This window comes from Benincasa hispida, chromosome 12 (assembly GCF_027475165.1).
Source record: "Benincasa hispida cultivar pf3 chromosome 12, pf3_genome.v1.1, whole genome shotgun sequence".
Classification (NCBI taxonomy): Eukaryota; Viridiplantae; Streptophyta; class Magnoliopsida; order Cucurbitales; family Cucurbitaceae; genus Benincasa; species Benincasa hispida.
In genome coordinates this window covers 16844322-16864427 of record NC_143489.1, presented here as the reverse complement: position 1 = coordinate 16864427, position 20106 = coordinate 16844322, and positions in this window count along the sequence as shown.

Genomic DNA, 20106 nt, shown 5'->3' with positions numbered 1-20106 from the left:
CTCTGTCACGAACGATGTTAAATAACGAGACGTTAACACTTTATGGTCAGGCCTCATACAAACTCTTTGTATAGGATACCTCCGCTCACATGTCCCCTACATGAATGATCAGGACCAGATCATCTGTGACAAGTCACTACAGTCGTGACCATTCCACAAAGCGGGCCGCATCCGTAGTGTTACCAGGATAAGGTTTCCATCCTATATCCATATACTACAGACCATTTTGGTTATCACTCAAGACATAATCCACTTGTATGTCACCACATACATGCTTAAGTTACATACAGATAACCAGGAATTTTATGTTTATTGGTTTGTGGTAAAACAAATAAAACATACAACTGAGCAAAAACTGATACCAATTGAAGGAAATCAGAATCGGGATTTCCGTGAGCAGCAGAACAAGACTATTCCAAATTACAATCATGAATCAACAAAGCATTTACAATCAACTTCAAACAAATGGTTATACAATTACAATGCTGAAATTACAACATGAACAAATACAAAATGTATAGAGGGAAACTCTACACATATATGCAGAAGCGTCTCCAAGCTCTGATGCGCATTCTGATAGAACAACAGCAACCATTAACGCTCGATCTACACGACCGCAACACCGCACGAACATAGCACAAACACTTTGCGCTCGTCCTCAACGATCTCCTCGGTCACGAACTCCTACACAACATGAACGGCCTCCACAGCACCACGAACGGCCTCTAGAAAACCTCGACGGTGTCGAGTTGAGTCTGACACCACCAACAAAGAGTTTGTATAAAGACCTGACCTCAAAGTGTTAATGTCTTGTCATATAACTCCGTTCATGACTGAGACTTCACTTCACTAGGATGACAATATGTAACATGACCTCAATCCTGAGTGAGTTGGAAACTTCTGCCATTGAGAGCGATCCTTTGATTTGCATGCGGGCGAGTGGCAAGAGCGCCGACTCAAACCTACCACTTTGGGGATTCGTCTGATTTGGGAGTTGGGAACTCAGCTTCATAAGATGGAGTTCACTCCTTCTCCAAAACAGAGGTAAGTAGATAGATTGGTCTCTTAAGGGCTAATCCTGAGGCTTGAACAATGTGGTTCCATGCATCTTCTCATGGCTCGAGAGGTGTTCACACATAGTAGGACTATGTTGTATTGTTCATTAGAGGGATCAGTGGTACTTAAGGAGAAAGATGTAATTACAGAAGTAAAACGGTAAATTGGCCTGCTGTAATTATGAGCATCTGTGAAAGGTCATTGTACTGATCATTGGTTATATCCAATGGATATAGAAATATATCTATAGCAAGAAGAGTTCAACTGTCGGTCTTTAATAGAATGTCGGACAGTAAACGAATGGTGGATATCGTGACTAAAGAATTTAGTCAGCTATTCACGTACTATTGGAGCTTTGAGCCTTAGGTCCCCTTGGTAGCTTGAATATAAGTTGAGAGTCATTTTTTGGGTCAATTTGAAATGTTCAAATTGACAAGAGGGAGTTCGATTATATATGATATAATTGAACGAGTTAATTAAATATGATATATTTAACTTTATGTATGAGATATATTAATTTGGAGGAAGTTGGAAATAAATATGATTTACATCTAGTGGAGGAAAAATATTATAATTAATATATGATATTAATTTATATGTTATAAATATGATGAGATCACATTCATTGGACGGTTAAAAAGGAAGTCGGACGACGTCTCTTTTGTTTAATAACGGGCGAGTGAGTTGAAAGGTCAATTTGAGATGCATAAATAGCTTATGGTGTGTTAAGCATGAGATGCGCGGACATTGTGTTAAAGAGTGTGTCATCGTTTAGAAAATCAATGTGTATATGATAGTACCTGCACGATCACTTATCTATACAATATTGCTAAGTGATCGCTTACCGATTACACCTTCGCACGCTATTTACTAAATGATCGTTTATCTTTTCCCAAGTGATCATTTAGCTCCCGATATTTACTAAACGATCGTATAGATGATCACTTAGTTTTTCCTATGCGATCGTTTAGATGATCACTTACCCTTTTCCTACACGATCGTTTAGACAATCGCTCACTTTTTCCTACACGATCGTATACTTCACCTAAACGATCAAGCATCTTGTTTATGCGATAGACAGACTCATCTCCCACTTGCTTGATCGTTGTGTACGGTCTCTTTTCCTCCTCCCCTCTACCAAATCCAAACAAAGCCCACACTTTGGATTCTCACTCCAAGAATACTGAAGGCTCTGAGTGGTGGTGTCATCTTCATTTCCTTCTGTTCAAGTGGTGATTGTTCGAGGTAGACAGTTGGGTTTTAGACTCGCTGTGAAGAAGAAATCTTCAACTGGTATGATCCCTTGATCTCTTTAGCATTATGAATGTATATGTGGTAATTCTGTCATAATGAATTGGAAAGATCCGCTTCCGCTAGTACTCTTGAATAAGAGTTTCTTTAGCCTCACCCTTCTTCCTCTCCTTATTTTTCAGTAAAGATTGGTAGGTCTATAACTCGTTGAGGAGAGTTGTAAGGTTATATTTCACTTTGTTAAGAATCACATTACTAACAAAGTGCAGGAAGCTCTCCGGCAAAGAATGCAGGATTATGCTAACCTGGCTGCCCTCATCGATGGTAGACCCATTCAACTCCACCACATTGAAGTGGACCATCATGTTAAGCACATGTTCATGTACACGGTGCCTACTTCCATTTTGGAGTTGAATAAATACTTAAGAGCCTCATGCATAAGTTGTTCAAATGGTTGTCTAAATATCACTCGCAGAGACTCCATGATCTCACGCGCTGAGACCATAGGCTCATGTTTCTTGGCTAAGACTTCAAAAGACTTGCCAAGATGTAGGCTCGAGCATTCTTATTCACCCGTGTCCATTGCTCGTATGCCTCCCGAACATTTCGAGCGGCATTGGAAGCTGGAATAGGAGGACAGACCTCCGTAAGGGCGAACATGAGATCCTCGATGATAAGAATCATCGTGATCATGTGTTTCCATGTTGAAAAGTTATTGCCAGTTACTTTTTTGGCGCTAAGCAAAGCTAACATGGCTGTGGCCATTTTGAAAACTTGTTGCTAAAAGTATGAACAAAACTTTATTAGATTTTTCTAAACCACGTTTCAACCAATTAATTTTGCAAAACAGTTTCAAATATCCTAAGTCAAATACTTCTATTTTGCAATGATGTCCCAGTGAGGCAGGACAAATGTCATCGGTGGGATGATCAGATACCCCTTCGCTGGGATGAGACATTCTCAACCATTAGGCAGAATCAACTCTTGAAACTGAACCTAACAGCCACCATTTATTTGGTCCAGAACTGTTAACCTTTAATAAGTGTGACCCCTCACTTTCGGTGCCAGAGTCCTGCCCTAATGAGCCCATCGTAGGGAATAAAAAAATTAGGACAAGAGACTAAGTTACCTTATCCTCTTACAGAAGATCAAATAAAGAAATGCGCAAAACTGCCATCATTTAGGGGGGACACTCCTAGGGTGCCTCAAGACGATGTTCAGTAACTTTATTCAATTCAACGAAGAAGACTGAGGGATATGCTATCGCACTTCCCGCTCTCACTTACTATGAATGCTCTCACCATCCACCTTGATATTGACCTACCCAAACACCATCCATTAGGGGGACACACGAAAGGTGCCTCGAAACTGAGGGTAGATCTCATGGTGTGGGCTATTTAGGAGAAACGTGAAAGATTTAAGTGAAGCATCTTATGCTCAAAGTACCTCCCACTGAATGTTCTATCTAGGGGTTCATTAACCTAGACAATCCAGCTAATGATTTTAGTCTATGTAACATCCCGAGATTTTCATTATTCAAACTCTGTATTTTTGTAAAATTCGAGGACAATTTTGTTAATTTCGAAGTTCAGTTTTGTTTAAAGGGGAGATTTTGATTTATGTCACATTAATTTAATTTTAAGTTAATGTCGAGAATTTAAATTTCCTTCGGGATTCACCAGTTTGTATTTCCTTCGGGATTCACCAGTTTTATGTTTCCTTGGGGATTCACCAGTTTTGTGTTTCCTTCGGGATTCACCAGTTTCGTGGGCATACTTAGCTACAATAGGATAGGACTCAGTCTCTTGTCTGTTTCATGTGTTTATGTGCCATATGCGGGTATCTAGAGAACATAGATGCCTAGCCTGACCCCAGTGGTGGGGCTACTTACTGAGTATTTCATACTCATCCTTTCTTATGTTGATGTTTTAGGAAAAGGTAAAAATGTACCAGCGATGGTGCAGCGGAATTCGTGATCGTGTCACTGGGACTAGACCTTTTCGCTTCCGCATCTTGAAATTTGATATCTAGTTTTAATGTTTAAAATTTCTTACTAAGGATTATTTCTCTTATATGCCTTTGATAGTCTTTAATAATTTTGGGTACCCTATTAATTGTTTTAACAATTGCATTTAATAAACGTCTTTTGAACTTCTCTTATTTAATTAGCATTTATTTCAAATAACTGAGCGTTGTTTTAAATTCTGTGCATGCATTTATTTTAGTAATGGCCTTACCTAAGTCCTAGGGGGTCGGGTCATTACAGTCTAAGTCATCATTTTAACTCCCGCTCATAAACAACTCTTGTCTAGGAAATATGAACAAGTTCAAGTAGTCACATTTAAACACTTTAATGGACTGTTCTTAACTTGCATGCATGCATCAAATCTATCTAATTCACCTTTCCAGGTAAGTTCCCAGGTAGATGTGTTACGTTTTCGTCAACTTAAATACCCTAGCCTAGACAGAATCTGTCTTAGACAAAAGGTCTCTTATAGATAAATTTCCTACACTTTAACCTTTTATTAATCAATTCAATCCTATTAAATTGATTAAAAGATTAAAGCCTTAGGGTTGTTAATCATATTAGAACTATGATCTTAGGTCTATGTGATCCAAGTTTTAAACATTTTAAAACATTGAATTAAACCTAAGTTAGCATGCATGTCTTTCTTATAGCTTTTAGTTCTAATTTCTCTTTAACTTTTAAAAAGAAACAACTAAAAAACATCGCGGACAACTAGGTGTTTATAACGCTTATAAAGAAACCTATGTGTCATGCTTCATGCAATGTCTGGTCATTACTATACATAACTTTTAACATGCTTTCCATTCATCCTTATACTATAACAATTATAATATAAAGATGATGCATGTCAATGTTTTTTATGCATGCATAAATATAACTCTTATATTATATGATGCATGAGCATGCTCTTACATAATTAAATCATGTTTCTCTAAATTATGACATTTACAATAAAGAGATGATGCATGACCAATACATAACCTAAGGTGGGATTTACTATATGTGAATACCATATGACGTATAAAAAACATACATCGCATGTAATAAACCAAGGGATTAATGAACCGGGATGAGCCTTTACAAAAACCGGAATGAAATAACTCTATTTATTACATTTTCCATCGAGCAAACTGGTTCACAAGCGAGTCGGGCCTTGAATCGCTAGGAGAACTCCATTGTTTAATAAACACCGAAGGTAAACGATCGCCCAATGCACCCTAGACGATAGCCGCAAAATCTAAACAATCGCTTAGACGACAATGAGGCTGTGAAGCTTGATCGTCTAGGCGATTGCTTAATACAGCAAAAGGTAAACGATTTACCGTGCATAGCTAAGAGATCATTTAGTCAGTTACTAAGGCGATGAAGCTTACTGAGCTAAACGATCGTCTAGTGTGTGCGTGTGTTAAACGATATGCGAGCATCCTAATTGAAGGATACCAATTAAATGCTCTGATACCAATTGAAGGATATCTTAACGAAGAGCATCCATGAGCGCATTTGGATCTTTTCGATTTCATTGTGACCGAAATACCACACACACATTCTAATATACAGTTATGCAATTTACACTAATTAACGGCATACTTTGATAAATAAAATACAAGGGATTGGGTTCACATACCAGTTGAAGACTTTCTTCAATTTCAAACTCAATGCAGCGAAACAACCTCTATGATCTCTATCGCCCAGCAAAATAGTCGGCTACGATAGCATGATCGTCTACACGAAGAGCAGCAACACGAACAAGCACGAGCAAGCAGGAACGGGGACGACACCACCATTTAGAGCCCTTGGTATTCTCGAAGTGAGAATCGAAAGAGTGGTCTTTGTTGAATTTGGTAGAGGTCGGAGGAACGGGCTGATCGTGTAGACGATAAGCAAGTAAGAGAGAATGCTATCGTTAGCGGGGATACTTATCATTTAGATAATGCTACACGACTGTGTAGGTTTTACTAAGCGATCGTCTAGTAATAGGTAAACAATCGTTTAGAAAACACAGCACGCTAGGCGATCGTTTAGGAAAACTAAGCGATTATTTAGAGAAAAGCGTGTGATCGTTTAGACGCGGGTGTGCTATCGTTTAAGTGATGAAGCTCTATCATATAGGCTCTTGGCTAAGCGATCAAGATGTTTTCACACCGATTGCGATTTTTTCGAACCTTTTGCAAAATGAAACAAATTTTCATTTTATTCTTCAGTTATAATAACTGAATACTGAATTTCCCACCAACGCACAATCGAGGAAAATATTTTAGCCAATTATCACATAATTAACCAATTTAATTAATAAATGAATATAATCATATTATATTCTTACCCTATAGTTTGATATCATATATCTACTATAGTAATTTCTCCTCCACTTGATAGAAATCATATTTATATCTAATTGCCTAAAAAATAATGCATCTCATACATTTAGCTAATTATATCATATATAATTAACCAGTTCAATTATATCATATATAATCGAACTCCCTCTTGTCAATTTGAACATTTCAAGCTGACCCAAAAATTGATTCTCGACTTTATTCAAGCTACCCAGGGGACCTTATGGACCTAAAGCTCGAAGCTCCAACAGTACGTGAATAGATGACTAAACTCTTTAGCTACGAGATCCACCGTCCATTAATTGTCAGGCATTCCACTAAAGACCAACAGTTGAACTCTTTTTACCACAGATATATTTCTGTGTTTATCAGATAAACCAATATGAGTACGATGACCCTTCATAGATGTTCGTAAGTACATTTGGGCCAATTTACCATTTTGCCCCTGTAGTTACAACTGACTCCTAAGTACCACTGATTCCTCTAATGAACAATACAACATAGTCCAACTATGTGTGAACACCTCTCGGGTCAAGGGAAGGCGTGTGGCGCCACATCGTTCAAGCCCTGGAATCAACCCTTAAGGGAGCTATCTATCTACTTGCCCCTGCCTCGGGGAAGTAGTGAATTCCATCTTGTGTAGCTGAGTTCCCAACTCCAAAATTAGACAAATCCCCAAAATAGTAGGTTTGAATCAGCGACCTGGCCACTCATACCCATACAAATCAAAGGGTCATCCTCAATTGCAGGACTTTCCAACTCACTCTGGATTGAGGTCATGTTACCTATGGTCATCCTAGTGAAGTGAAGTCTCTGTCATGAACGGTGTTATATAACGAGATGTTAACACTTTATGGTCAGGTCTCATACAAACTCTTTGTATAGGATGCCCCCGCTCGCAGGACCGGACCATCTGTGACAAGTCACTACACTTGTGACCATTCCACAAAGTGGGCCGCATCCGTAGCGTTACCAAGATAAGATTTCCCTCCTATATTCATATACGACAGACCATTTTGGTTATCACTCAAGACATGATCCACTTGTATGTCACCACATACATGCTTAAGTTAAATACAGATAACTAGGGATTTTATGTTTATTGGTTTGTAGTAAAACAAATAAAACATACAACTGAGCAAAAACAAGATGTGAAGTAAATTTCATATATAATACAACACAAGCGTTCATACAAACTATTTACAAGCTACAAGATAGTAGTGTCAATGTCATCAACCCTAACAGTTGGACTACTCTCACCTATGAAAATCAAAGGATAATCCTAAATAAATAAGAGTTCATAGTTAGCTCATGATTAAGATCGAGTTACTCTAGGTCATTGAAATTGAAATAGCCAGTTTTTGTTGGGGTTAAAACTCTATATCTCGTAGGGTCCTATAGTTTGTAAACATTATTGAACAAACGCATTGTGTTTTTAGTAAAATATATGATATTTTATTCATTGTCTATAAAATATATGATATATTACTTGCATTAACCACAAACCAATAAACTAACATCCAAGGTTATATTTGTAACTTAAACATGTATGTAGAGACATACGAGTGGATCATGTTTAAGTGATAACCTAAATGGTCTGTAGTAGATGGAAAAGGCAGGGTACCTTATCCTGGTGACACTACCAGTATGGCCTGCTTTGTAGGTGTTACAATTGTTGTAAAATGCTACAAATGATCTGATCCTAATCATTCATGTTTAGGCATGCGAGAGGGGATATTCTATACCAAATAAGTTTGTATAAGACCGGACCACGAAATATTTAGCCTCGTTATATAACGCTGTTCATAATAGAGGCTTACATTTCACAAGGATGACCATAGATAACCAGAATCCTGAGTGAGTTGTGAACTCCTACCTATGAAGGCGGTCCTTTTATTTGTATGGGTGAGAGTGGCCAGATTGCTGACTCAGCAAACCTACCATTTTGGGGATTCGTCTAATTGGGGAGCTGGGAACACAACTACATAAGATGAAATTTACTCTTTCGAGGCAGGGGTAAGTAGATAAATTGCTCCCTTAAAGGCTGATTCTAGGTCTTGAACAATGTAGTGCCATACTTTCTCTTGGCCCGAGAGGGGTTTAGTTATAGTTGGACTTACAAGCATTTTATGAAGGGTCATTGTACTATTGATTGATTATATCCAATGGACACAGAAATATATCTATAAGGTAAAGAGTGCAACTGTCGATCTTTAGTGGAGTGACCTACATTTAACGGATGGTGAATAATATAATTAAAGAGTTTAATTAATTATTTATGTACCATTGGAGCTTCAAGCTATAAATCTATGAGGTCCCCTTGGTAGCTCAATAGGATTAATTGAGAATTAATTTTTGGATTAATTTGAATTGTTCAAATTAATAGATGGATTTAATTATATAGGATATAATTAAGTTGATCCAATTATATGTGATATAAATGTTATAATGTATTTGATACATTATAACTTCATGAGAGGAAATAAATATTTAATGAGATTCAAATATAGTTTCTATGAACTGGATTCATACTTTTAAAATTTAATATAAATGTGATTTATATTAAATGCCGCATAAAAGATAAAAGAAACTATAGATTATATTGTATGTGATACAATATTAAAACTATAGGTTATATGTTATATCTGATATAACATATAATTTAATATATATATAATATGATAAGTTAGTTATCATATTTATATTTATATTATTATTATTTTAATAATAAGGAAGAGAGTTATAACTCCTTTCCCATTTTTTCTCTCCACCCACATAAGAGGGTGGTGGTTATTTTTGTCACGTAGAAAAGAAAAAGTTTCTTCTTTTTCTTACAAGTGTGGTTAATTGATTGAGACAGTCAAAAAACAACAGAAGAGTTCTATGTGTTTGAGTTTTTGAGAGAGTCCTCAATCCTTCTTCCTCAACATTACATTTTCCCTCAAAACAAAAATAGCCAGAGCCCACCACTTACTACAAGAAATCTAACTTCTCTCAACGTCACAATTCATCGGGAAAGAGTGGAAAATGCATCGAGAGAGGCTCTCCCAATGAATAATGAGTCATCGAGAGTTTGGTCGGAAAAAGTTCATCGGGAGAGGAACTCCCGACGCATGAAAAAATGGCGTCGGGAGTTAGTTGGGGAACTCCCGACGCATGTATAGGGCGTCGGGAGTTCCAGTAACTACTGACGCCTGATATACGGTGTCGGCAGTTGGGGAACTCCCAATGCCCTATACATGCGTCGACAATTCCCCAATTAACTCCCGACGCCGTTTTCTATGCGTCGGGAGTTTTTGAAATTCCGATAGTTGTTTCATGCATCTGGAGTTTCAGAACTCCTGACGATTTATTTGATGCATCGGGAGTTACAAGAACTCCCGACGTAGTAATATATGTGTGGGGAGTTCCTTCATTAGTTGAAAATTGTCTATCAAATATTTTTAATTTATAGTTTGTAATTTTTTAAAATTTTATCTGAATAACTTGTAAAATATAATTAACCAAATAAAGATTCATATAATAAATAAAACAACGAAAATGAAGTTCATACTATAACAAATAAATAAAAAATTACAATATTCTAAAATAAAACAAAGTCGATACTAGAACTTCATAAACATTCATATAAAAAATACATAGAAGAAATAAAATGAAAACAACGTCTAGAACATGTCTGAAACATAAAATCTTCAACAATCGTCCCAGCTCATCTCCAAACATCATTCTACAATAAAACAAAAACATTCAAATTTCATAATCAGTAAACATCCACAACACGTTCAAATTTCATAAACAAAACATCCACGATATATTAGAACTTCGTAAACATTCATAAACACACAAGAACTCCAAGTTCAACGACAAGACGAGTGTAATGAAACTCTACCCACCCCCCACGACAAACATGGAACCTCCTGAACATCAAAAAACACACAAATTGAGTAAACAAGGACCAACATACATAAAACTCAAACTTTGTCCCTAAAATGGTTTAAACCAATCTCAATCCACCCCCCACAACATATTAGAACTTCATAAACATTCATAAACACACAAGAACTCCAAGTTCAACGACAAGATGAGTGTAATAAAACTCTACCCACCCCCACAACAAACATGAAACCTCTCGAACATAAAAAATACACAAATTGAGTAAACAAGGAGCAACACACATAAAACTCAAACTTCGTCCCCAAAATGGTTTAAACCAATCTCAACCTACCCCCCACAACATATTAGAACTTCATAAACATTCATAAACACACAAGAACTCCAAGTTCAACGACAAGACGAGTGTAATGAAACTCTACCCACGCCCCACGATAAACATGGAACCTCCCGAACATAAAAAACAAACAAATTGAGTAAACAAGGACCAACACACATAAAACTCAAACTTTGTCCTCAAAATGGTTTAAACCAACCTCAACCCACCCCCCACAGCACATTAGAACTTTATAAATATTCATAAACACACAAGAACTCCAAGTTTAACGACAAGACGAGTGTAATGAAACTCTACCCAGCCCCACGACAAACATGGAACCTCCCAAACATAAAAAACACACAAATTTCATAACTTCAGGATAGCACATAACAAAACACACAAAACGACAAAAAGCACATCAAAATCCAGTTGTTTGGTTACCATAACTGTAAGATAGCCAACAATTCTTTATCATAAAGCTACTTAAGACATAACTACTTTGCTACCATAACTGCAGGATAGCAACATATTAGACAACTAAATAATGTAGTAATCATACCTAATTCGATGGGTCTCCTTTTTGTGATCGTATCATTTCTTCAATCATTTTTTTTTCATTTATTCCATCTGTCTTGCATGATCCTCTTTCATTTGTTTCTGAACGTCTTCAAGTTCCTTAATCCTCGACTGAGACTGTTCGAAATTGGCTCTCAATTCATTCATTCCCCTCTCCATTCCTTAAGTAGATGACGAACTTGATGAGATGCTACCCTTCTTGATTGAGGCTTAGGGCCCCAACCTAGGCCTTTTGAATATCCGGGTCGTCTACCCAAAACCATCTCACAAATTTTATCCCCTATTAGTGGTTGAGAACCATCTAGAGTGAGGTTGGATTGTAATTCCAACATTTAGTTCTAGACATATTAATTAAATGGGTAAGAACGAGTGAATAAAGTTAGAAATAAAAAACAACACGATAGTAAAGCAAAAAATGTTACATGTACATTTTCAGCTGCCTCGTTCACGAACTTGCCACCTTTAGAGTGTGTTTCCTTAAATAGGTCAACACATCCTATTTCTCGACCTTCTTTTGCCTGCAACTCTACTTGAATTTGCAGGAATGACTTCGATCCACCTATGTGGTCGAACAGTAATTTCTCTCTATTCTTCATGTTCGTCACAGACATTTCCTACATTTCAACAAAAAAAAATAAATGTCAAAAGTGTGATGTATTAGTAGTCCTGGGTTCTCACCCTGAGAATACCAAGGAAACATTCGTGGTAGTGTTTAATATTGTTCGAGGTTATTCTTGAATAAAGTTTTCAAGAAGTTCGTGAATTGTTCGAGGGAAAACGTGAAGAAAGATTTTCAAAGGTGAGGTTTCTAAAACCCTTATATTAGCATGCTGTAATTTATAATTAAATGTATATCTTGTTTATATTGAAGGAACTCATTTTTTAAGAGATCCTTGAGTAGAAGCAGATCGTCCAAATTTCATAAATTATTGAAAACATAATTTATAGTAAACATACAAGATATGAATTTTAAATAAATTACATCATGCTTTTTATAAAAAAACATTCATGACACTTTATCCTTGAACAACCATTCTTCTTGAAACTCCTTCAAACAGTGACGTGACTCAAACAGAAACAACAACTCTTGAAGACCTTCTTCAAGATTTTCTCAAACAGTAACAGGGACACTACTACAAAGAGCCTTTGGTATTCTCGGGTGAGAGCCTAGGAGTAATGGGCTTTTACTATTTTGGTTAGGAGGGATAGTTTGGGTGGAGGAAGGACATACAACCTACCACTTTGGGGATTCCTTTGATAGGGGAGCTGGGAACTCAACTACACAAGACGAAATTTATTCCTTCCCCAAAGCAGGGGTAAGTAGATAAATTGCTCCCTTAAGGGCTAATTTCGAGGCTTGAACAATGTGGTGCCACACCTTCTCTTGACCCGAGAAGGGTTTACTTATAATGGGACTATGATGTATTGTTCATTAGAGGAATCAGTGGTACTTAAGGAGTTTGATGTAACTACAAGGGAAAAACGGTAAATTGGTCAAGTTGTACTTACGAGCGATTTGTGAAGGGTCATCATACTATTTATTAGTTATATCCAATGAACACAAAAATATATTAATAGTACGAAGAGTGCAGCTGTCGGTCTTTAGTGGAATGCCCGACAGTTAACAGATGGTGGATATTTTGATTAAAGAGTTTAGTCAGTTATTCACATATCGTTGGAGCTTCAAGCTACAGGTCCATAACATTTCCTTGGTAGGTTAATGGATTCATGTTGAGAATATGTTTTTGGCTTAGTTTGAAGTGCTCAAATTAACAAGAGGGAATTTGATTATATATGATATAATTAAATTCATTCAATTATATGTGATATAATTGATTTAATGTATTTGATAGATTATTAGAGAAATTAATATAAATATGATTTATATTAAATGTCATCAAGGATAAAAAGCCCAACTCGTTTTTACTCGATGGTAATTTGGTAATTTCCACTCCTTTGAAGCCCGGATATTCAAATCAACTCCAAATTTCTTTGGTAGCTTAATGGTAGGTTAGTTATCATATTTATATTTATATTATTATTATTTTAATAATAAGGAAGAAAGTTACAACTCACTTCTCATTTTTTTCTCTCCACCCACAGAAGTGGTGGTTATTTTTGGCAAGTAGAAAAGAAAAAGTTTCTTCTTCTTCTAAGTGTGGTTAATCGATTGAGGCAGTGGAAAAACAACAGAAGAGTTTTGTGTGTTTGAGTTTCTTAGAGAGTCCTCAATCCTTCTTACTCAATATTACGTTTTCCCTCAAAACCAAAATAGCCAGAGCCCACCACTCTTGGTTCTCACTCTGAGAATATCGAGGAAACATTGTCGGTAGTGTTTGATATTGTTCGAGGTTATTCTTGAAGAAAGTTTTCAAGGAGTTCGTGAATTGTTCGAGAGAAAACATGAAGAAAGGTCTTCAAAGGTGAGGTTTCTAAAACTCTTACATTAGCATGTTGGAATTTCTAATTAAATGCATATCTTGTTTATTGTGATTGAACTCGTTTTTTAAGAGATCCTTGAGTGGAAGCGGATCGTCCAAATTCCATTGATTATTGAAAACATAATTTCCAGTAAACATACAAGATATGCATTCAAAATAAATTACATCATGCTTTTTTATAGAAAAAGGTTCAAGATACATTACCCTTGAAGAACCTTTCTTCATGAAACTCCCTCGAACAGTGACGTGCCTCAAACAAAAACAGTAACTCTTGAAGACCTTCTTCAAGATTTTCTTGAACAGTAACAGGGACACTACTACAAAGAGCCTTTGGTATTCTCGGGGTGAGAACCCATGAGTGGTGGGCTTTGACTATTTTGGTTAGGAGGGATAGTTTGGATGGAGGAAGGACATGCAACCTACCACTTTGGGGAATCCTCTGATAGGGGAGCTGGGATCTCAGCTACACAAGACGAAATTCATTCCTTCCCCAAAGCAAGGGTAAGTAAATAAATTGTTCCCTTATGGGCTGATTTCAGGGTTTGAATAATGTGGCACCACACCTTTTTTTGGCAGGGTTTACTTATAGTGGGACTATGATGTATTGTTCATTAGAGGAATCAGTGGTACTTAAGGAGTTAGATGTAACTATAGGGGCGAAATGGTAATTTGGCCCAGCTGTACTTACGAGCGATTTGTGAAGGGTCATCATACTATTGATTGGTTATATCCAATGAACACAAAAATATATCTATAGTACGAAGAGTGCAGCTGTCGGTCTTTAGTGGAATGCCCGACAGTTAACGGATGGTGAATATCGTGATTAAAGAGTGTAGTCAGTTATTCAGATATCGTTGGAGCTTCAAGTTACAGGTGCATAAAATCTCCTTGGTAGCTCAATGGATTCATGTTGAGATTCAGTTTTTGGCTTAGTTTGAAGTGTTCAAATTAACAAGAGGGAATTTTATTATATATGATATAATTAAATTGATTCACTTATATGTGATATAATTGATTTAATGTATTTGATACATTATTGGAGGAATTGATATAAATATGATTTATATTAAATTTCATCAAGGAGAAAAAACCTAATTGCTTTTACTCGATGGTACTTTGGTAATTTCCACCCCTTTGAAGCCCGGATGTTCAAATGAACTCCAAATTGCTTCAAGTTAACCACGATCGACTCCAAATCGTCAATTCTACCTCTTGATTACTCGACCCTACAAACTAGAAAAATAAACATGTAAAATCCAATAACAAGCCCAAATTAAGCTAGGAATAATTGCTCTTTTTTATATTATGGCAGTCTATCAAGCAAATTATAATATCTGCTCTTTTAAATCATGCTGAAATCCTGAGGATTTATGAGGCTAGACAATAGTGTTCTTATATGAAGACAATAATGCATCATATGGTGGCATTACTATTCAATTAATTTTTTCAAAAGATGATTTGAAAGGCTTATTAACGAAGTTGTTACTTACAACAACATTTGAGCAGTTAACAAACAACATTTGAATGTAACAACTAAGAGATACCAAGTGATATCTTCATGAGGATGAGGAAATGTATTGCACTATTTTTTCCTTGACTATGATTTTATCCCACTGAATTTTCTTAGTAAAATTTTGGATTTTCTTAGTAAGGTTTTTAATGCGGCAGTTATTAAAATATATGAATAATATACCCTTTTTCTTCACTAATTTTTTTATCCCATTGAATTTTTCCTTGTAAGGTTTTTACGCGACATATATTCCATATCGTATTGGACATCTTGTACATCTAAAGGGACTGATATAAATATTTGAATTATATATAATATTGAACATCTAAGGGGAGTGTTATAAATATTTGAATTATATATAGATGTCTATAGATTACATATCTACAAAAATCTTCGTAATCTCTATAAATAGTGGTTATTGAGGTGTTTGAGATATAGATTCATTCTCTACTCTCTTCTCCTTCAACTTGTTTTATAATAGAAATAACTATTTGATAGTATGAAGTCTATTGATTGAGATATGGTTCATCTCAAAACCAATTGACAATGGGAGGAGTTCATTCATCTATCTTATTAAGAGTGTGAAGTCTATTGATTTTTTTTTTATCAATGTGGGTTTATTGAAAGTCGTAGGTTAAAGATGCACCATTTTCAAACCATTCCCAAGGAAAAAAAATAAAAATTGGCATTTGTTTCATTAAAAATAAAATCGCATGTTCAAGATGTGGTTTACTTTTCTTTTTTTTTTTTTTCCACGTTAGGATTTAGGTTTGGAGATATAAGCGATCTTTTAATTTTTTTTTCAAACCTAAAGTAGATCACATGTTGAAGATACGATCTTTTAATTTTTTTTTTATGTTTTTTAAAAAAAGAAAAACTAAAAGATTGCATGTGTTGAAGATATTATCTTTTAATTTATTTCAAAAATGATAAAAGATTGCAAGTGAAGATATAACCTAAAGCTTAAACCTAAACCCTAATTTGAAAAAAAATAATTAAGTAGATAGCATTTTCAACATGCGACCTTTTTATTATTTTTAAATAAATATATATTTTTTTTTTTACTTGGGAGTGGTTTTTCTTGTTTTTTTTTTTTTTGTCTTGCCACGACCAATATATTTCTTTTTTTAAAATGGGTTGTATAAACTGCGTAGAGTGAAAAAAAAAACTAATATACGAAATATGCTCAGTGTCGGTGAAATAAAAAAAATTAAAAAAAATGATGATGCTTATGGCTTGATGTTCTCAATAATTAATTTTGATTCATTAAATCTGAGTCACTCTACTATAGATCTAAAGTTGAACTCTTATATCTTGTTAGTCAAATTATGACCAATGAGCACAGGGCCATGATGAAAACATATACTATCAACCCTAGGGACAAATTTTCAATTCTACCACCCCACATCTATTAAAAATAAATAAATAAATAAAAGGTGAACCCAAAAGAAGCACCATGTTGAAGATCCCACATTAAAAAGATAATAAGAGCTCATATTTTTTAGAAGATAAATGTACTACTTTACTTGTCAATTAGTTTTAGACGTAACATCTTATTTGAGCTTTGTTCGTAATCTCATATTGAAAAGATAAAGAGATCATATAAATTTCGTCTTGTCGTTATAGATTTTTGAGTCCAACATCCCTCAGTTTATTAATGAGGTACAACCATACTGTGGTGGCTTCCATTTAATAAAAAAAAATTCTTGGTCATCACATCGTATGAAGTAATTATATAATGAGTATGGGAAACTTCAAGTCTTAGGTTTCTACCATGCATCAAATTATTATGAGATGTGTTACACACATATATAAGAGTCACTAACAAATTTAGTTTAGTTTGCATATATAGATGGGGCTTGATTAGTTTGGATTAATATTATGGTCCATCTTGTTTCATCATTTCCTTTCTTGATTCGAGTAGATCACTTTTGTTATATATTTTTTTACAAACAATTGCTCTAAAATATATGCTTTTATCATTTGAAATCAATATAATGTTTGATTTCACACATGTAAATAGGACTTTCATATCATTAAAATTAATTTTAAGAATTAAAAGCATATTTCAGAATATATATATTATTTTAAACTTTGGAATCATGCATATATGTGAAAGGTATAGAAGAATGAAACTGTTAGTTGGATATATTGAGCTGATATGTAGACCTCAAATGTGCAACTGTTTATTTTAATTGATGAAATTGTCTTATTGGAACACATGTTATGCAGGAAATAAAAAATGGAAAATTCGTATGTTTAATTTGAAAAAAAAAAAACATAGATTACATTGGAAACGTGTCAATAATTAAATATTTTGTCCATTATTTTGTGTCAAGATAAAAACATATTTGAAAAATAAAAAATGTCAAGAGTAATCACATATGATACGTAATAAATATCAAGAATTAATCAACATGACATGTCACCAGTGTAGAGTGTATTATATTTCTTGACACGAAAACTATATCAAGAAATATTTGTCTTGACGTTTTTTCATAATCAAGTTATCACATTATAATTGACAGTCAAATACACGACGCAGTAATAAGCGTCAGATATATAATTTACTTAACATTATACAAGGTCACATAACCTAATTGTTGTAATAGTGAATCCCAAATCTACCATTTTATCAATTTTAACTAATCTTGTAAATGAAAGTAAGGGTAGATCACACACACAATTGTGGTCAATATGGAACATTTCCTCAACTATGTTAGTTAGGTCAAGAGCCCTAAATAGAACTATTTTCCAATAATATTATGACAAGTTGCACCTCTTCTCAAACTACAATCTACCACTTTTCATGTAACCTATTTGTGGCATAAATGTGTCAAATATTGTTTTTATCTAAACTACTATATAAATCATACATAAGCATGAGTTCTAAATCAACAAACTTACAAATTATAATTAAAAAAAAAAGAACCTTGAAGTTCTATAACTGTGAAGCCCAGATTTCTATTTTCCTTACTTAAGCAAGTGTTGAAAGGAATTAACTAAGTGAAAGTTAAATCCTATGTTGAAGAGAAGGAAATTTCTAAGTGTTGAATAGATTTTCCTTGAGTAGTTTTGAGTTAAGCATTAATTGATGAAATATTGGTTAAGTGTAAGGTCAAAAAAGGACCCATGCGTGAAGGGTTAGGAGACATTAACACATAATTTGAGAAGACAACCATGCACTTGTAAGGTTGGACGTATGATTGGTCGAAGTATTGGCAAGAGGCATTTGAAGAGTAACTATGCGGTGGAAGCCAAGGAGAAAATGATTAAGTGTTAGACTATGCGTTAATGTAGTGCCATGCGTTAGCCATAAATTTTTGAGAGGTTACTTGGGCATGGAGAGAGAGATTGAAGTAGGGCCAAGAATAATGCATGCGGCAGCCACTGCTTTTGGGGGTTAGATCAACGCATGGGGTGCAACAACTGCGATGGATGCGTTGGACACGATGGTATGCATCTATGCGGCTGGAGGTTAGATCAACGCATGAGGTACAATGGCTGCGATGGATGCGTTGGACACGATGGTATGCATCTATGCGGCTTGAGGTTAGATCAACGCATGGGGTACAATGGATGCGATGGATGCGTTGGACACGATGGTATGCGTCCATGCGGCCGAAGAAGATGTGTTGGTAGGTTGCGGTGGTGCAAGGGCATATGGTGATGCGAAGGCATGCAATGACGTGGTGCGAGGCATGCGTCGATGGATGGCATACGATGATAGAGGCATGCGGCGATGGAGGCAGACGCAATGGATGCGTTGAACGCGAGAGTATGCGACTGATGGTTTACGACCGAAGGGATGCGTTGATGACATGCGTGCGCTGCTATGCGTTGATGTCATGCGACCATGCTATGCATTGAAGACATGCGCGCGGTGCTATGCGTTGATGTCATGCGACCATGCTATGTGTTGACAACATGCGCACGATACTATGCGTTGATGGTTTGCGGCGGCTTTGCTACGCGAGAGTGTGCGATCGAGGGCATGCGATCGAGTGGCCTACGGTAGGCGACCGAAGGTATGCGGCGGAGGGAATGCATTAGTAGTATACGATGGCATGCACGATGGGTACGTTGGATGTGGTGGCCTTGCTAAGGTATAAGCCATGCGATGGAACGAGCTAAGGTGGATGCATAGTGATTTTCCCTTGCGTTGCTAAGGCTTGCAGTAACAAGGTAAATGAGGTGGGTTGCGTTGGTTATAAGAGATGCGATGGTGTTGAGTTGAGAACCAAATTGACCCAAGGGTTGCTATGCGTTGGTAATATGCTATGCGTTGGATATCCAAGGCTAGTAGTATGCGTTGAAAGGGGTGTTGGTCATCATCCTAGTTGAACGAATATTGAGTTGGATGGACGCATATGAAGGATGAACGCATATGAAGGACGTCATCCAGACATGTGGCTTGCTAGGAGGGAGTCTTAGGCATTTAGAAAATGAGGTGGATGCACGAGTAGACATGCAAAATTAAGCCTTAAGCGTTGGCTATGAAGGAGGAAGACACTTAAGATTTCGTTGATGCAAGGGTTGCGTTCATGGTGTGAGGTGAAGACACCTCAAGCAGGAGGTGGAGAAGGCTGGAAGTTGGCAGATGCTAAGGAAAACACTTCGACATGCGGCCAAGTAGGAGGTGTCGGCCTTAAAGCAATCTTAGACGCCTATAAATAGGGCCAAGGACTTCAGATGGGAAC